The sequence below is a fragment of the Ranitomeya variabilis genome, chromosome 5 (assembly GCF_051348905.1).
Source record: "Ranitomeya variabilis isolate aRanVar5 chromosome 5, aRanVar5.hap1, whole genome shotgun sequence".
NCBI classification, from domain to species: domain Eukaryota; kingdom Metazoa; phylum Chordata; class Amphibia; order Anura; family Dendrobatidae; genus Ranitomeya; species Ranitomeya variabilis.
In genome coordinates, this window is record NC_135236.1 from 592,505,896 (window position 1) to 592,523,808 (window position 17,913).

Here is a 17,913-nt window from a genome sequence, read left to right on the forward strand (position 1 = left end):
GCATATGCTAATTTTGCATGTTAGCATAATTATAAGAATAAGATAAAAAGGTTTAAAAGAACTCATACTAGTGGCATTTGAACCCACAAGTCTGTTAAAATTTAGGTAAGTCTCTAAACTAAAGTCTAAAACTGTCTTTTCCAAAACAGAAATGCACACACTCATGGAAATACAAAATATGGAAAATGGGCTGTCTCTAAACATTAGGCAAAAACAAAGATTCTATCAACGGTCTTTATCTTAACTGAAACTGCTAAATCATACAAATACAAAAGTAGATTATATCACATGCTAATTTGCATGCTAGCAAAATCATAAGAATAAGTACAAAAACATTTCAAGATCTTATAATACTGGTAGCAGTGGGTTTAAAGCATATGCTAATTTTGCATGTTAGCATAATTATAAGAATGAGATAAAAAAGTTTAAAAGAACTCATACTAGTGGCAGCAGTGGGATTTGAACTCACAAGTCTGTTGGAATATGGGTAAGTCTCTTAACAATAGGAAAAATAAATGATTCTTTCAACTGTCTTTTCCTAAACAGAAGTTAACACACTCATGAAAATACAAAATCATAAGAATTAGATCAAAGGGTTCTCAAAACCTCATAATAATGGCAGCAGTGGGATTTGAATGGGCATGTCTCTAAACATTAGAAAAAAGCAAGGATTCTATCAACAGTCTTTATCTGAACTGAAAACTGCAAAATCATGCAAATACAAAAGAAGATTAAATCACATGCTAATTTGCATGTTAGCAAAATCATAAGAATAAGTACAAAAACATTTCAAGATCTCATAATACTGGCAGCAGTGGGTTTAAAGCATATGCTAATTTTGCATGTTAGCATAATTATAAGAATAAGATAAAAAGGTTTAAAAGAACTCATACTAGTGGCATTTGAACCCACAAGTCTGTTAAAATTTAGGTAAGTCTCTAAACAATAGGAACAATCAATGATTCTTTCAACTGTCTTTTCCAAAACAGAAATGCACACACTCATGGAAATACAAAATCCTCAGAATTAGATCAAAGGGTTCTCAAAACCTCATAATACTGGCAGCAGTTGGATTTGAACCCACGCCTCAGAAGAGACTGGAGCCTTAATCCAGCGCCTTAGACCGCTCGGCCATGCTACCTAATGCATCATTAAAAGAGCTTCCTTAGAGTAAGTTTAGTGTATCTGACTACATTTTAAACTTGTGCATTGTGGAAAATGGATAGGTCTCTAAACAAAAAGGAAAAAGCAATGATTCTATCTTTTGTCTTTTCCAAAAAAGCAAAGCACGCACTCATACAAAAATATGCTAATTTTTCTGTTAGCAAAATCATAAATATAAGCTGAAAAGGTTTTCAAAACCTCAATATGTTGGCAGCAGTGGGATTTGAAACCACGCCTCCAAAGAGACTGGAGCCTAAATCCAGCGCCTTAGACCACTCGGCCATGCTACCTTAAACAGCATGATTAATTAAGCTTCCTTAGAGAAAGTGAAGTACATTTGACAACATTTAAAATTAGTACATTTTGGAAAATGGGCATGTCTCTAAACATTAGGCAAAAACAAAGATTCTATCAACGGTCTTTATCTTAACTGAAAACTGCTAAATCATACAAATACAAAAGAAGATTATATCACATGCTAATTTGCATGTCTCTTAACAATAGGAAAAATCAATGATTCTTTCAACTGTCTCTTTCTAAACAGAAATTAACACACTCATGAAAATACAAAATCATAAGAATTAGATCAAAGGGTTCTCAAAACCTCATAATAATGGCAGCAGTGGGATTTGAATGGGCATGTCTATAAACATTAGAAAAAAGCAAGGATTCTTTCAACAGTCTTTATCTGAACTGAAAACTGCAAAATCATGCAAATACAAAAGAAGATTAAATCACATGCTAATTTGCATGCTAGCAAAATCATAAGAATAAGTACAAAAACATTTCAAGATCTCATAATACTGGCAGCAGTGGGTTTAAAGCATATGCTAATTTTGCATGTTAGCATAATTATAAGAATGAGATAAAAAGGTTTAAAAGAACTCATACTAGTGGCAGCAGTGGGATTTGAACTCACAAGTCTGTTGGAATATGGGTAAGTCTCTTAACAATAGGAAAAATCAATGATTCGTTCAACTGTCTTTTCCTAAACAGAAGTTAACACACTCATGAAAATACAAAATCATAAGAATTAGATCAAAGGGTTCTCAAAACCTCATAATAATGGCAGCAGTGGGATTTGAATGGGCATGTCTCTAAACATTAGAAAAAAGCAAGGATTCTATCAACAGTCTTTATCTGAACTGAAAACTGCAAAATCATGCAAATACAAAAGAAGATTAAATCACATGCTAATTTGCATGTTAGCAAAATCATAAGAATACGTACAAAAACATTTCAAGATCTCATAATACTGGCAGCAGTGGGTTTAAAGCATATGCTAATTTTGCATGTTAGCATAATTATAAGAATAAGATAAAAAGGTTTAAAAGAACTCATACTAGTGGCATTTGAACCCACAAGTCTGTTAAAATTTAGGTAAGTCTCTAAACAATAGGAACAATCAATGATTCTTTCAACTGTCTTTTCCAAAACAGAAATGCACACACTCATGGAAATACAAAATACTCAGAATTAGATCAAAGGGTTCTCAAAACCTCATAATAATGGCAGCAGTGGGATTTGAACCCACGCCTCCGAAGAGACTGGAGCCTTAATCCAGCGCCTTAGACCGCTCGGCCATGCTACCTAATGCATCATTAAAAGAGCTTCCTTAGAGTAAGTTTAGTGTATCTGACTACATTTTAAACTTGTGCATTGTGGAAAATGGATAGGTCTCTAAACAAAAAGGAAAAAGCAATGATTCTATCTTTTGTCTTTTCCAAAAAAGCAAAGCACGCACTCATACAAAAATATGCTAATTTTTCTGTTAGCAAAATCATAAATATAAGCTGAAAAGGTTTTCAAAACCTCAATATGTTGGCAGCAGTGGGATTTGAAACCACGCCTCCAAAGAGACTGGAGCCTAAATCCAGCGCCTTAGACCACTCGGCCATGCTACCTTAAACAGCATGATTAATTAAGCTTCCTTAGAGAAAGTGAAGTACATTTGACAACATTTAAAATTAGTACATTTTGGAAAATGGGCATGTCTCTAAAAATTAGGCAAAAACAAAGATTCTATCAACGGTCTTTATCTTAACTGAAAACTGCTAAATCATACAAATACAAAAGAAGATTATATCACATGCTAATTTGCATGTCTCTTAACAATAGGAAAAATCAATGATTCTTTCAACTGTCTCTTTCTAAACAGAAATTAACACACTCATGAAAATACAAAATCATAAGAATTAGATCAAAGGGTTCTCAAAACCTCATAATAATGGCAGCAGTGGGATTTGAATGGGCATGTCTATAAACATTAGAAAAAAGCAAGGATTCTTTCAACAGTCTTTATCTGAACTGAAAACTGCAAAATCATGCAAATACAAAAGAAGATTAAATCACATGCTAATTTGCATGCTAGCAAAATCATAAGAATAAGTACAAAAACATTTCAAGATCTCATAATACTGGCAGCAGTGGGTTTAAAGCATATGCTAATTTTGCATGTTAGCATAATTATAAGAATGAGATAAAAAGGTTTAAAAGAACTCATACTAGTGGCAGCAGTGGGATTTGAACTCACAAGTCTGTTGGAATATGGGTAAGTCTCTTAACAATAGGAAAAATCAATGATTCTTTCAACTGTCTTTTCCTAAACAGAAGTTAACACACTCATGAAAATACAAAATCATAAGAATTAGATCAAAGGGTTCTCAAAACCTCATAATAATGGCAGCAGTGGGATTTGAATGGGCATGTCTCTAAACATTAGAAAAAAGCAAGGATTCTATCAACAGTCTTTATCTGAACTGAAAACTGCAAAATCATGCAAATACAAAAGAAGATTAAATCACATGCTAATTTGCATGTTAGCAAAATCATAAGAATACGTACAAAAACATTTCAAGATCTCATAATACTGGCAGCAGTGGGTTTAAAGCATATGCTAATTTTGCATGTTAGCATAATTATAAGAATAAGATAAAAAGGTTTAAAAGAACTCATACTAGTGGCATTTGAACCCACAAGTCTGTTAAAATTTAGGTAAGTCTCTAAACAATAGGAACAATCAATGATTCTTTCAACTGTCTTTTCCAAAACAGAAATGCACACACTCATGGAAATACAAAATACTCAGAATTAGATCAAAGGGTTCTCAAAACCTCATAATAATGGCAGCAGTGGGATTTGAACCCACGCCTCCGAAGAGACTGGAGCCTTAATCCAGCGCCTTAGACCGCTCGGCCATGCTACCTAATGCATCATTAAAAGAGCTTCCTTAGAGTAAGTTTAGTGTATCTGACTACATTTTAAACTTGTGCATTGTGGAAAATGGATAGGTCTCTAAACAAAAAGGAAAAAGCAATGATTCTATCTTTTGTCTTTTCCAAAAAAGCAAAGCACGCACTCATACAAAAATATGCTAATTTTTCTATTAGCAAAATCATAAATATAAGCTGAAAAGGTTTTCAAAACCTCAAGATGTTGGCAGCAGTGGTATTTGAACCCACGCCTCCAAAGAGACTGGAGCCTAAATCCAGCGCCTTAGACTACTCGGTCATGCTACCTTAAACAGCATGATTAATTAAGCTTCCTTAGAGAAAGAGAAGTACATTTGACAACATTTAAAATTAGTACATTTTGGAAAATGGGCATGTCTCTAAACATTAGGCAAAAACAAAGATTCTATCAACGGTCTTTATCTTAACTGAAAACTGCTAAATCATACAAATACAAAAGAAGACTATATCACATGCTAGTTTGCATGCTAGCAAAATCATAAGAATAAGTACAAAAACATTTCAAGATCTCATAATACTGGCAGCAGTGAGATTAAAGCATATGCTAATTTTGCATGTTAGCATAATTATAAGAATTAGATAAAAAGGTTTAAAATAACTCATACTAGTGGCAGCAGTGGGATTTGAACTCACAAGTCTGTTAAAATTTAGGTAAGTCTCTAAACAATAGGAACAATCAATGATTCTTTCAACTGTCTTTTCCAAAACAGAAATGCACACACTCATGGAAATACAAAATACTCAGAATTAGATCAAAGGGTTCTCAAAACCTCATAATACTGGCAGCAGTGGGATTTGAACCCACGCCTCCGAAGAGACTGGAGCCTTAATCCAGCGCCTTAGACCGCTCGGCCATGCTACCTAATGCATCATTAAAAGAGCTTCCTTAGAGTAAGTTTAGTGTATCTGACTACATTTTAAACTTGTGCATTGTGGAAAATGGATAGGTCTCTAAACAAAAAGGAAAAAGCAATGATTCTATCTTTTGTCTTTTCCAAAAAAGCAAAGCACGCACTCATACAAAAATATGCTAATTTTTCTGTTAGCAAAATCATAAACATAAGCTGAAAAGGTTTTCAAAACCTCAATATGTTGGCAGCAGTGGGATTTGAACCCACGCCTCCAAAGAGACTAGAGCCTAAATCCAGCGCCTTAGACCACTCGGCCATGCTACCTTAAACAGCATGATTAATTAAGCTTCCTTAGAGAAAGTGAAGTACATTTGACAACATTTAAAATTAGTACATTTTGGAAAATGGGCATGTCTCTAAACATTAGGCAAAAACAAAGATTCTATCAACGGTCTTTATCTTAACTGAAAACTGCTAAATCATACAAATACAAAAGAAGATTATATCACATGCTAATTTGCATGTCTCTTAACAATAGGAAAAATCAATGATTCTTTCAACTGTCTCTTTCTAAACAGAAATTAACACACTCATGAAAATACAAAATCATAAGAATTAGATCAAAGGGTTCTCAAAACCTCATAATAATGGCAGCAGTGGGATTTGAATGGGCATGTCTCTAAACATTAGAAAAAAGCAAGGATTCTTTCAACAGTCTTTATCTGAACTGAAAAATGCAAAATCATGCAAATACAAAAGAAGATTAAATCACATGCTAATTTGCATGCTAGCAAAATCATAAGAATAAGTACAAAAAAATTTCAAGATCTCATAATACTGGCAGCAGTGGGTTTAAAGCATATGCTAATTTTGCATGTTAGCATAATTATAAGAATAAGATAAAAAGGTTTAAAAGAACTCATACTAGTGGCATTTGAACCCACAAGTCTGTTAAAATTTAGGTAAGTCTCTAAACTAAAGTCTAAAACTGTCTTTTCCAAAACAGAAATGCACACACTCATGGAAATACAAAATATGGAAAATGGGCATGTCTCTAAACATTAGGCAAAAACAAAGATTCTATCAACGGTCTTTATCTTAACTGAAACTGCTAAATCATACAAATACAAAAGAAGATTATATCACATGCTAATTTGCATGCTAGCAAAATCATAAGAATAAGTACAAAAACATTTCAAGATCTTATAATACTGGCAGCAGTGGGTTTAAAGCATATGCTAATTTTGCATGTTAGCATAATTATAAGAATAAGATAAAAAGGTTTAAAAGAACTCATACTAGTGGCATTTGAACCCACAAGTCTGTTAAAATTTAGGTAAGTCTCTAAACAATAGGAACAATCAATGATTCTTTCAACTGTCTTTTCCAAAACAGAAATGCACACACTCATGGAAATACAAAATACTCAGAATTAGATCAAAGGGTTCTCAAAACCTCATAATACTGGCAGCAGTGGGATTTGAACCCACACCTCCGAAGAGACTGGAGCCTTAATCCAGCGCCTTAGACCGCTCGGCCATGCTACCTAATGCATCATTAAAAGAGCTTCCTTAGAGTAAGTTTAGTGTATCTGACTACATTTTAAACTTGTGCATTGTGGAAAATGGATAGGTCTCTAAACAAAAAGGAAAAAGCAATGATTCTATCTTTTGTCTTTTCCAAAAAAGCAAAGCACGCACTCATACAAAAATATGCTAATTTTTCTGTTAGCAAAATCATAAATATAAGCTGAAAAGGTTTTCAAAACCTCAATATGTTGGCAGCAGTGGGATTTGAACCCACGCCTCCAAAGAGACTGGAGCCTAAATCCAGCGCCTTAGACCACTCGGCCATGCTACCTTAAACAGCATGATTAATTAAGCTTCCTTAGAGAAAGTGAAGTACATTTGACAACATTTAAAATTAGTACATTTTGGAAAATGGGCATGTCTCTAAACATTAGGCAAAAACAAAGATTCTATCAACGGTCTTTATCTTAACTGAAAACTGCTAAATCATACAAATACAAAAGAAGATTATATCACATGCTAATTTGCATGTCTCTTAACAATAGGAAAAATCAATGATTCTTTCAACTGTCTCTTTCTAAACAGAAATTAACACACTCATGAAAATACAAAATCATAAGAATTAGATCAAAGGGTTCTCAAAACCTCATAATAATGGCAGCAGTGGGATTTGAATGGGCAAGTCTCTAAACATTAGAAAAAAGCAAGGATTCTTTCAACAGTCTTTATCTGAACTGAAAAATGCAAAATCATGCAAATACAAAAGAAGATTAAATCACATGCTAATTTGCATGCTAGCAAAATCATAAGAATAAGTACAAAAACATTTCAAGATCTCATAATACTGGCAGCAGTGGGTTTAAAGCATATGCTAAGTTTGCATGTTAGCATAATTATAAGAATAAGATAAAAAGGTTTAAAAGAACTCATACTAGTGGCATTTGAACCCACAAGTCTGTTAAAATTTAGGTAAGTCTCTAAACTAAAGTCTAAAACTGTCTTTTCCAAAACAGAAATGCACACACTCATGGAAATACAAAATATGGAAAATGGGCATGTCTCTAAACATTAGGCAAAAACAAAGATTCTATCAACGGTCTTTATCTTAACTGAAACTGCTAAATCATACAAATACAAAAGAAGATTATATCACATGCTAATTTGCATGCTAGCAAAATCATAAGAATAAGTACAAAAACATTTCAAGATCTTATAATACTGGCAGCAGTGGGTTTAAAGCATATGCTAATTTTGCATGTTAGCATAATTATAAGAATAAGATAAAAAGGTTTAAAAGAACTCATACTAGTGGCATTTGAACCCACAAGTCTGTTAAAATTTAGGTAAGTCTCTAAACAATAGGAACAATCAATGATTCTTTCAACTGTCTTTTCCAAAACAGAAATGCACACACTCATGGAAATACAAAATACTCAGAATTAGATCAAAGGGTTCTCAAAACCTCATAATACTGGCAGCAGTGGGATTTGAACCCACGCCTCCGAAGAGACTGGAGCCTTAATCAAGCGCCTTAGACCGCTCGGCCATGCTACCTAATGCATCATTAAAAGAGCTTCCTTAGAGTAAGTTTAGTGTATCTGACTACATTTTAAACTTGTGCATTGTGGAAAATGGATAGGTCTCTAAACAAAAAGGAAAAAGCAATGATTCTATCTTTTGTCTTTTCCAAAAAAGCAAAGCACGCACTCATACAAAAATATGCTAATTTTTCTGTTAGCAAAATCATAAATATAAGCTGAAAAGGTTTTCAAAACCTCAATATGTTGGCAGCAGTGGGATTTGAACCCACGCCTCCAAAGAGACTGGAGCCTAAATCCAGCGCCTTAGACCACTCGGCCATGCTACCTTAAACAGCATGATTAATTAAGCTTCCTTAGAGAAAGTGAAGTACATTTGACAACATTTAAAATTAGTACATTTTGGAAAATGGGCATGTCTCTAAACATTAGGCAAAAACAAAGATTCTATCAACGGTCTTTATCTTAACTGAAAACTGCTAAATCATACAAATACAAAAGAAGATTATATCACATGCTAATTTGCATGTCTCTTAACAATAGGAAAAATCAATGATTCTTTCAACTGTCTCTTTCTAAACAGAAATTAACACACTCATGAAAATACAAAATCATAAGAATTAGATCAAAGGGTTCTCAAAACCTCATAATAATGGCAGCAGTGGGATTTGAATGGGCATGTCTCTAAACATTAGAAAAAAGCAAGGATTCTTTCAACAGTCTTTATCTGAACTGAAAAATGCAAAATCATGCAAATACAAAAGAAGATTAAATCACATGCTAATTTGCATGCTAGCAAAATCATAAGAATAAGTACAAAAACATTTCAAGATCTCATAATACTGGCAGCAGTGGGTTTAAAGCATATGCTAATTTTGCATGTTAGCATAATTATAAGTATAAGATAAAAAGGTTTAAAAGAACTCATACTAGTGGCATTTGAACCCACAAGTCTGTTAAAATTTAGGTAAGTCTCTAAACTAAAGTCTAAAACTGTCTTTTCCAAAACAGAAATGCACACACTCATGGAAATACAAAATATGGAAAATGGGCATGTCTCTAAACATTAGGCAAAAACAAAGATTCTATCAACGGTCTTTATCTTAACTGAAACTGCTAAATCATACAAATACAAAAGAAGATTATATCACATGCTAATTTGCATGCTAGCAAAATCATAAGAATAAGTACAAAAACATTTCAAGATCTTATAATACTGGTAGCAGTGAGATTAAAGCATATGCTAATTTTGCATGTTAGCATAATTATAAGAATGAGATAAAAAGGTTTAAAAGAACTCATACTAGTGGCAGCAGTGGGATTTGAACTCACAAGTCTGTTGGAATATGGGTAAGTCTCTTAACAATAGGAAAAATCAATGATTCTTTCAACTGTCTTTTCCTAAACAGAAATTAACACACTCATGAAAATACAAAATCATAAGAATTAGATCAAAGGGTTCTCAAAACCTCATAATAATGGCAGCAGTGGGATTTGAATGGGCATGTCTCTAAACATTAGAAAAAAGCAAGGATTCTATCAACAGTCTTTATCTGAACTGAAAACTACAAAATCATGCAAATACAAAAGAAGATTAAATCACATGCTAATTTGCATGTTAGCAAAATCATAAGAATAAGTACAAAAACATTTCATGAAAAAACATTTCTCATAATACTGGCAGCAGTGGGTTTAAAGCATATGCTAATTTTGCATGTTAGCATAATTATAAGAATAAGATAAAAAGGTTTAAAAGAACTCATACTAGTGGCAGCAGTGGGATTTGAACTCACAAGTCTGTTAAAATTTAGGTAAGTCTCTAAACAATAGGAACAATCAATGATTCTTTCAACTGTCTTTTCCAAAACAGAAATGCACACACTCATGGAAATACAAAATACTCAGAATTAGATAAAAGGGTTCTCAAAACCTCATAATACTGGCAGCAGTGGGATTTGAACCCACGCCTCCGAAGAGACTGGAGCCTTAATCCAGCGACTTAGACCGCTCGGCCATGCTACCTAAAGCATCATTAAAAGAGCTTCCTTAGAGTAAGTTTAGTGTATCTGACTACATTTTAAACTTGTGCATTGTGGAAAATGGATAGGTCTCTAAACAAAAAGGAAAAAGCAATGATTCTATCTTTTGTCTTTTCCAAAAAAGCAAAGCACGCACTCATACAAAAATATGCTAATTTTTCTGTTAGCAAAATCATAAATATAAGCTGAAAAGGTTTTCAAAACCTCAATATGTTGGCAGCAGTGGGATTTGAACCCACGCCTCCAAAGAGACTGGAGCCTAAATCCAGCGCCTTAGACCACTCGGCCATGCTACCTTAAACAGCATGATTAATTAAGCTTCCTTAGAGAAAGTGAAGTACATTTGACAACATTTAAAATTAGTACATTTTGGAAAATGGGCATGTCTCTAAACATTAGGCAAAAACAAAGATTCTATCAACGGTCTTTATCTTAACTGAAAACTGCTAAATCATACAAATACAAAAGAAGATTATATCACATGCTAATTTGCATGTCTCTTAACAATAGGAAAAATCAATGATTCTTTCAACTGTCTCTTTCTAAACAGAAATTAACACACTCATGAAAATACAAAATCATAAGAATTAGATCAAAGGGTTCTCAAAACCTCATAATAATGGCAGCAGTGGGATTTGAATGGGCATGTCTCTAAACATTAGAAAAAAGCAAGGATTCTTTCAACAGTCTTTATCTGAACTGAAAAATGCAAAATCATGCAAATACAAAAGAAGATTAAATCACATGCTAATTTGCATGCTAGCATAATCATAAGAATAAGTACAAAAACATTTCAAGATCTCATAATACTGGCAGCAGTGGGTTTAAAGCAGATGCTAATTTTGCATGTTAGCATAATTATAAGAATAAGATAAAAAGGTTTAAAAGAACTCATACTAGTGGCATTTGAACCCACAAGTCTGTTAAAATTTAGGTAAGTCTCTAAACTAAAGTCTAAAACTGTCTTTTCCAAAACAGAAATGCACACACTCATGGAAATACAAAATATGGAAAATGGGCATGTCTCTAAACATTAGGCAAAAACAAAGATTCTATCAACGGTCTTTATCTTAACTGAAACTGCTAAATCATACAAATACAAAAGAAGATTATATCACATGCTAATTTGCATGCTAGCAAAATCATAAGAATAAGTACAAAAACATTTCAAGATCTTATAATACTGGCAGCAGTGGGTTTAAAGCATATGCTAATTTTGCATGTTAGCATAATTATAAGAATAAGATAAAAAGGTTTAAAAGAACTCATACTAGTGGCATTTGAACCCACAAGTCTGTTAAAATTTAGGTAAGTCTCTAAACAATAGGAACAATCAATGATTCTTTCAACTGTCTTTTCCAAAACAGAAATGCACACACTCATGGAAATACAAAATACTCAGAATTAGATCAAAGGGTTCTCAAAACCTCATAATACTGGCAGCAGTGGGATTTGAACCCACGCCTCCAAAGAGACTGGAGCCTTAATCAAGCGCCTTAGACCGCTCGGCCATGCTACCTAATGCATCATTAAAAGAGCTTCCTTAGAGTAAGTTTAGTGTATCTGACTACATTTTAAACTTGTGCATTGTGGAAAATGGATAGGTCTCTAAACAAAAAGGAAAAAGCAATGATTCTATCTTTTGTCTTTTCCAAAAAAGCAAAGCACGCACTCATACAAAAATATGCTAATTTTTCTGTTAGCAAAATCATAAATATAAGCTGAAAAGGTTTTCAAAACCTCAATATGTTGGCAGCAGTGGGATTTGAACCCACGCCTCCAAAGAGACTGGAGCCTAAATCCAGCGCCTTAGACCACTCGGCCATGCTACCTTAAACAGCATGATTAATTAAGCTTCCTTAGAGAAAGTGAAGTACATTTGACAACATTTAAAATTAGTACATTTTGGAAAATGGGCATGTCTCTAAACATTAGGCAAAAACAAAGATTCTATCAACGGTCTTTATCTTAACTGAAAACTGCTAAATCATACAAATACAAAAGAAGATTATATCACATGCTAATTTGCATGTCTCTTAACAATAGGAAAAATCAATGATTCTTTCAACTGTCTCTTTCTAAACAGAAATTAACACACTCATGAAAATACAAAATCATAAGAATTAGATCAAAGGGTTCTCAAAACCTCATAATAATGGCAGCAGTGGGATTTGAATGGGCAAGTCTCTAAACATTAGAAAAAAGCAAGGATTCTTTCAACAGTCTTTATCTGAACTGAAAAATGCAAAATCATGCAAATACAAAAGAAGATTAAATCACATGCTAATTTGCATGCTAGCAAAATCATAAGAATAAGTACAAAAACATTTCAAGATCTCATAATACTGGCAGCAGTGGGTTTAAAGCATATGCTAAGTTTGCATGTTAGCATAATTATAAGAATAAGATAAAAAGGTTTAAAAGAACTCATACTAGTGGCATTTGAACCCACAAGTCTGTTAAAATTTAGGTAAGTCTCTAAACTAAAGTCTAAAACTGTCTTTTCCAAAACAGAAATGCACACACTCATGGAAATACAAAATATGGAAAATGGGCATGTCTCTAAACATTAGGCAAAAACAAAGATTCTATCAACGGTCTTTATCTTAACTGAAACTGCTAAATCATACAAATACAAAAGAAGATTATATCACATGCTAATTTGCATGCTAGCAAAATCATAAGAATAAGTACAAAAACATTTCAAGATCTTATAATACTGGCAGCAGTGGGTTTAAAGCATATGCTAATTTTGCATGTTAGCATAATTATAAGAATAAGATAAAAAGGTTTAAAAGAACTCATACTAGTGGCATTTGAACCCACAAGTCTGTTAAAATTTAGGTAAGTCTCTAAACAATAGGAACAATCAATGATTCTTTCAACTGTCTTTTCCAAAACAGAAATGCACACACTCATGGAAATACAAAATACTCAGAATTAGATCAAAGGGTTCTCAAAACCTCATAATACTGGCAGCAGTGGGATTTGAACCCACGCCTCCGAAGAGACTGGAGCCTTAATCAAGCGCCTTAGACCGCTCGGCCATGCTACCTAATGCATCATTAAAAGAGCTTCCTTAGAGTAAGTTTAGTGTATCTGACTACATTTTAAACTTGTGCATTGTGGAAAATGGATAGGTCTCTAAACAAAAAGGAAAAAGCAATGATTCTATCTTTTGTCTTTTCCAAAAAAGCAAAGCACGCACTCATACAAAAATATGCTAATTTTTCTGTTAGCAAAATCATAAATATAAGCTGAAAAGGTTTTCAAAACCTCAATATGTTGGCAGCAGTGGGATTTGAACCCACGCCTCCAAAGAGACTGGAGCCTAAATCCAGCGCCTTAGACCACTCGGCCATGCTACCTTAAACAGCATGATTAATTAAGCTTCCTTAGAGAAAGTGAAGTACATTTGACAACATTTAAAATTAGTACATTTTGGAAAATGGGCATGTCTCTAAACATTAGGCAAAAACAAAGATTCTATCAACGGTCTTTATCTTAACTGAAAACTGCTAAATCATACAAATACAAAAGAAGATTATATCACATGCTAATTTGCATGTCTCTTAACAATAGGAAAAATCAATGATTCTTTCAACTGTCTCTTTCTAAACAGAAATTAACACACTCATGAAAATACAAAATCATAAGAATTAGATCAAAGGGTTCTCAAAACCTCATAATAATGGCAGCAGTGGGATTTGAATGGGCATGTCTCTAAACATTAGAAAAAAGCAAGGATTCTTTCAACAGTCTTTATCTGAACTGAAAAATGCAAAATCATGCAAATACAAAAGAAGATTAAATCACATGCTAATTTGCATGCTAGCAAAATCATAAGAATAAGTACAAAAACATTTCAAGATCTCATAATACTGGCAGCAGTGGGTTTAAAGCATATGCTAATTTTGCATGTTAGCATAATTATAAGTATAAGATAAAAAGGTTTAAAAGAACTCATACTAGTGGCATTTGAACCCACAAGTCTGTTAAAATTTAGGTAAGTCTCTAAACTAAAGTCTAAAACTGTCTTTTCCAAAACAGAAATGCACACACTCATGGAAATACAAAATATGGAAAATGGGCATGTCTCTAAACATTAGGCAAAAACAAAGATTCTATCAACGGTCTTTATCTTAACTGAAACTGCTAAATCATACAAATACAAAAGAAGATTATATCACATGCTAATTTGCATGCTAGCAAAATCATAAGAATAAGTACAAAAACATTTCAAGATCTTATAATACTGGTAGCAGTGAGATTAAAGCATATGCTAATTTTGCATGTTAGCATAATTATAAGAATGAGATAAAAAGGTTTAAAAGAACTCATACTAGTGGCAGCAGTGGGATTTGAACTCACAAGTCTGTTGGAATATGGGTAAGTCTCTTAACAATAGGAAAAATCAATGATTCTTTCAACTGTCTTTTCCTAAACAGAAATTAACACACTCATGAAAATACAAAATCATAAGAATTAGATCAAAGGGTTCTCAAAACCTCATAATAATGGCAGCAGTGGGATTTGAATGGGCATGTCTCTAAACATTAGAAAAAAGCAAGGATTCTATCAACAGTCTTTATCTGAACTGAAAACTACAAAATCATGCAAATACAAAAGAAGATTAAATCACATGCTAATTTGCATGTTAGCAAAATCATAAGAATAAGTACAAAAACATTTCATGAAAAAACATTTCTCATAATACTGGCAGCAGTGGGTTTAAAGCATATGCTAATTTTGCATGTTAGCATAATTATAAGAATAAGATAAAAAGGTTTAAAAGAACTCATACTAGTGGCAGCAGTGGGATTTGAACTCACAAGTCTGTTAAAATTTAGGTAAGTCTCTAAACAATAGGAACAATCAATGATTCTTTCAACTGTCTTTTCCAAAACAGAAATGCACACACTCATGGAAATACAAAATACTCAGAATTAGATAAAAGGGTTCTCAAAACCTCATAATACTGGCAGCAGTGGGATTTGAACCCACGCCTCCGAAGAGACTGGAGCCTTAATCCAGCGACTTAGACCGCTCGGCCATGCTACCTAAAGCATCATTAAAAGAGCTTCCTTAGAGTAAGTTTAGTGTATCTGACTACATTTTAAACTTGTGCATTGTGGAAAATGGATAGGTCTCTAAACAAAAAGGAAAAAGCAATGATTCTATCTTTTGTCTTTTCCAAAAAAGCAAAGCACGCACTCATACAAAAATATGCTAATTTTTCTGTTAGCAAAATCATAAATATAAGCTGAAAAGGTTTTCAAAACCTCAATATGTTGGCAGCAGTGGGATTTGAACCCACGCCTCCAAAGAGACTGGAGCCTAAATCCAGCGCCTTAGACCACTCGGCCATGCTACCTTAAACAGCATGATTAATTAAGCTTCCTTAGAGAAAGTGAAGTACATTTGACAACATTTAAAATTAGTACATTTTGGAAAATGGGCATGTCTCTAAACATTAGGCAAAAACAAAGATTCTATCAACGGTCTTTATCTTAACTGAAAACTGCTAAATCATACAAATACAAAAGAAGATTATATCACATGCTAATTTGCATGTCTCTTAACAATAGGAAAAATCAATGATTCTTTCAACTGTCTCTTTCTAAACAGAAATTAACACACTCATGAAAATACAAAATCATAAGAATTAGATCAAAGGGTTCTCAAAACCTCATAATAATGGCAGCAGTGGGATTTGAATGGGCATGTCTCTAAACATTAGAAAAAAGCAAGGATTCTTTCAACAGTCTTTATCTGAACTGAAAAATGCAAAATCATGCAAATACAAAAGAAGATTAAATCACATGCTAATTTGCATGCTAGCATAATCATAAGAATAAGTACAAAAACATTTCAAGATCTCATAATACTGGCAGCAGTGGGTTTAAAGCAGATGCTAATTTTGCATGTTAGCATAATTATAAGAATAAGATAAAAAGGTTTAAAAGAACTCATACTAGTGGCATTTGAACCCACAAGTCTGTTAAAATTTAGGTAAGTCTCTAAACTAAAGTCTAAAACTGTCTTTTCCAAAACAGAAATGCACACACTCATGGAAATACAAAATATGGAAAATGGGCATGTCTCTAAACATTAGGCAAAAACAAAGATTCTATCAACGGTCTTTATCTTAACTGAAACTGCTAAATCATACAAATACAAAAGAAGATTATATCACATGCTAATTTGCATGCTAGCAAAATCATAAGAATAAGTACAAAAACATTTCAAGATCTTATAATACTGGCAGCAGTGGGTTTAAAGCATATGCTAATTTTGCATGTTAGCATAATTATAAGAATAAGATAAAAAGGTTTAAAAGAACTCATACTAGTGGCATTTGAACCCACAAGTCTGTTAAAATTTAGGTAAGTCTCTAAACAATAGGAACAATCAATGATTCTTTCAACTGTCTTTTCCAAAACAGAAATGCACACACTCATGGAAATACAAAATACTCAGAATTAGATCAAAGGGTTCTCAAAACCTCATAATACTGGCAGCAGTGGGATTTGAACCCACGCCTCCAAAGAGACTGGAGCCTTAATCAAGCGCCTTAGACCGCTCGGCCATGCTACCTAATGCATCATTAAAAGAGCTTCCTTAGAGTAAGTTTAGTGTATCTGACTACATTTTAAACTTGTGCATTGTGGAAAATGGATAGGTCTCTAAACAAAAAGGAAAAAGCAATGATTCTATCTTTTGTCTTTTCCAAAAAAGCAAAGCACGCACTCATACAAAAATATGCTAATTTTTCTGTTAGCAAAATCATAAATATAAGCTGAAAAGGTTTTCAAAACCTCAATATGTTGGCAGCAGTGGGATTTGAACCCACGCCTCCAAAGAGACTGGAGCCTAAATCCAGCGCCTTAGACCACTCGGCCATGATACCTTAAACAGCATGATTAATTAAGCTTCCTTAGAGAAAGTGAAGTACATTTGACAACATTTAAAATTAGTACATTTTGGAAAATGGGCATGTCTCTAAACATTAGGCAAAAACAAAGATTCTATCAACGGTCTTTATCTTAACTGAAAACTGCTAAATCATACAAATACAAAAGAAGATTATATCACATGCTAATTTGCATGTCTCTTAACAATAGGAAAAATCAATGATTCTTTCAACTGTCTCTTTCTAAACAGAAATTAACACACTCATGAAAATACAAAATCATAAGAATTAGATCAAAGGGTTCTCAAAACCTCATAATAATGGCAGCAGTGGGATTTGAATGGGCATGTCTCTAAACATTAGAAAAAAGCAAGGATTCTTTCAACAGTCTTTATCTGAACTGAAAAATGCAAAATCATGCAAATACAAAAGAAGATTAAATCACATGCTAATTTGCAAGCTAGCATAATCATAAGAATAAGTACAAAAACATTTCAAGATCTCATAATACTGGCAGCAGTGGGTTTAAAGCATATGCTAATTTTGCATGTTAGCATAATTATAAGAATAAGATAAAAAGGTTTAAAAGAACTCATACTAGTGGCATTTGAACCCACAAGTCTGTTAA

The 17,913-nt window shown here is 33.2% G+C and overlaps 9 non-coding genes across 9 annotated transcripts; all 9 read right to left on the reverse strand.

The window, feature by feature from the left end:
• Nucleotides 1–2,673: 2,673 nt before the first annotated feature.
• TRNAL-AAG (transfer RNA leucine (anticodon AAG)) lies at nt 2,674–2,755 on the reverse strand. Its single transcript has one exon. It is a non-coding gene; the product is annotated as a tRNA-Leu (tRNA).
• Nucleotides 2,756–4,287: 1,532 nt separating this feature from the next.
• On the reverse strand, nt 4,288–4,369 carry TRNAL-AAG (transfer RNA leucine (anticodon AAG)). The gene has a single exon. It is a non-coding gene; the product is annotated as a tRNA-Leu (tRNA).
• An 826-nt stretch (nt 4,370–5,195) lies between these two features.
• On the reverse strand, nt 5,196–5,277 carry TRNAL-AAG (transfer RNA leucine (anticodon AAG)). Its single transcript has one exon. It is a non-coding gene; the product is annotated as a tRNA-Leu (tRNA).
• Nucleotides 5,278–7,044: 1,767 nt separating this feature from the next.
• TRNAL-UAG (transfer RNA leucine (anticodon UAG)) lies at nt 7,045–7,126 on the reverse strand. Its single transcript has one exon. It is a non-coding gene; the product is annotated as a tRNA-Leu (tRNA).
• A 1,454-nt stretch (nt 7,127–8,580) lies between these two features.
• Nucleotides 8,581–8,662, reverse strand: TRNAL-UAG (transfer RNA leucine (anticodon UAG)). Its single transcript has one exon. It is a non-coding gene; the product is annotated as a tRNA-Leu (tRNA).
• A 1,924-nt stretch (nt 8,663–10,586) lies between these two features.
• Nucleotides 10,587–10,668, reverse strand: TRNAL-UAG (transfer RNA leucine (anticodon UAG)). Its single transcript has one exon. It is a non-coding gene; the product is annotated as a tRNA-Leu (tRNA).
• Nucleotides 10,669–12,122: 1,454 nt separating this feature from the next.
• Nucleotides 12,123–12,204, reverse strand: TRNAL-UAG (transfer RNA leucine (anticodon UAG)). Its single transcript has one exon. It is a non-coding gene; the product is annotated as a tRNA-Leu (tRNA).
• A 1,454-nt stretch (nt 12,205–13,658) lies between these two features.
• Nucleotides 13,659–13,740, reverse strand: TRNAL-UAG (transfer RNA leucine (anticodon UAG)). The gene has a single exon. It is a non-coding gene; the product is annotated as a tRNA-Leu (tRNA).
• A 1,924-nt stretch (nt 13,741–15,664) lies between these two features.
• On the reverse strand, nt 15,665–15,746 carry TRNAL-UAG (transfer RNA leucine (anticodon UAG)). The gene has a single exon. It is a non-coding gene; the product is annotated as a tRNA-Leu (tRNA).
• Nucleotides 15,747–17,913: the final 2,167 nt, after the last annotated feature.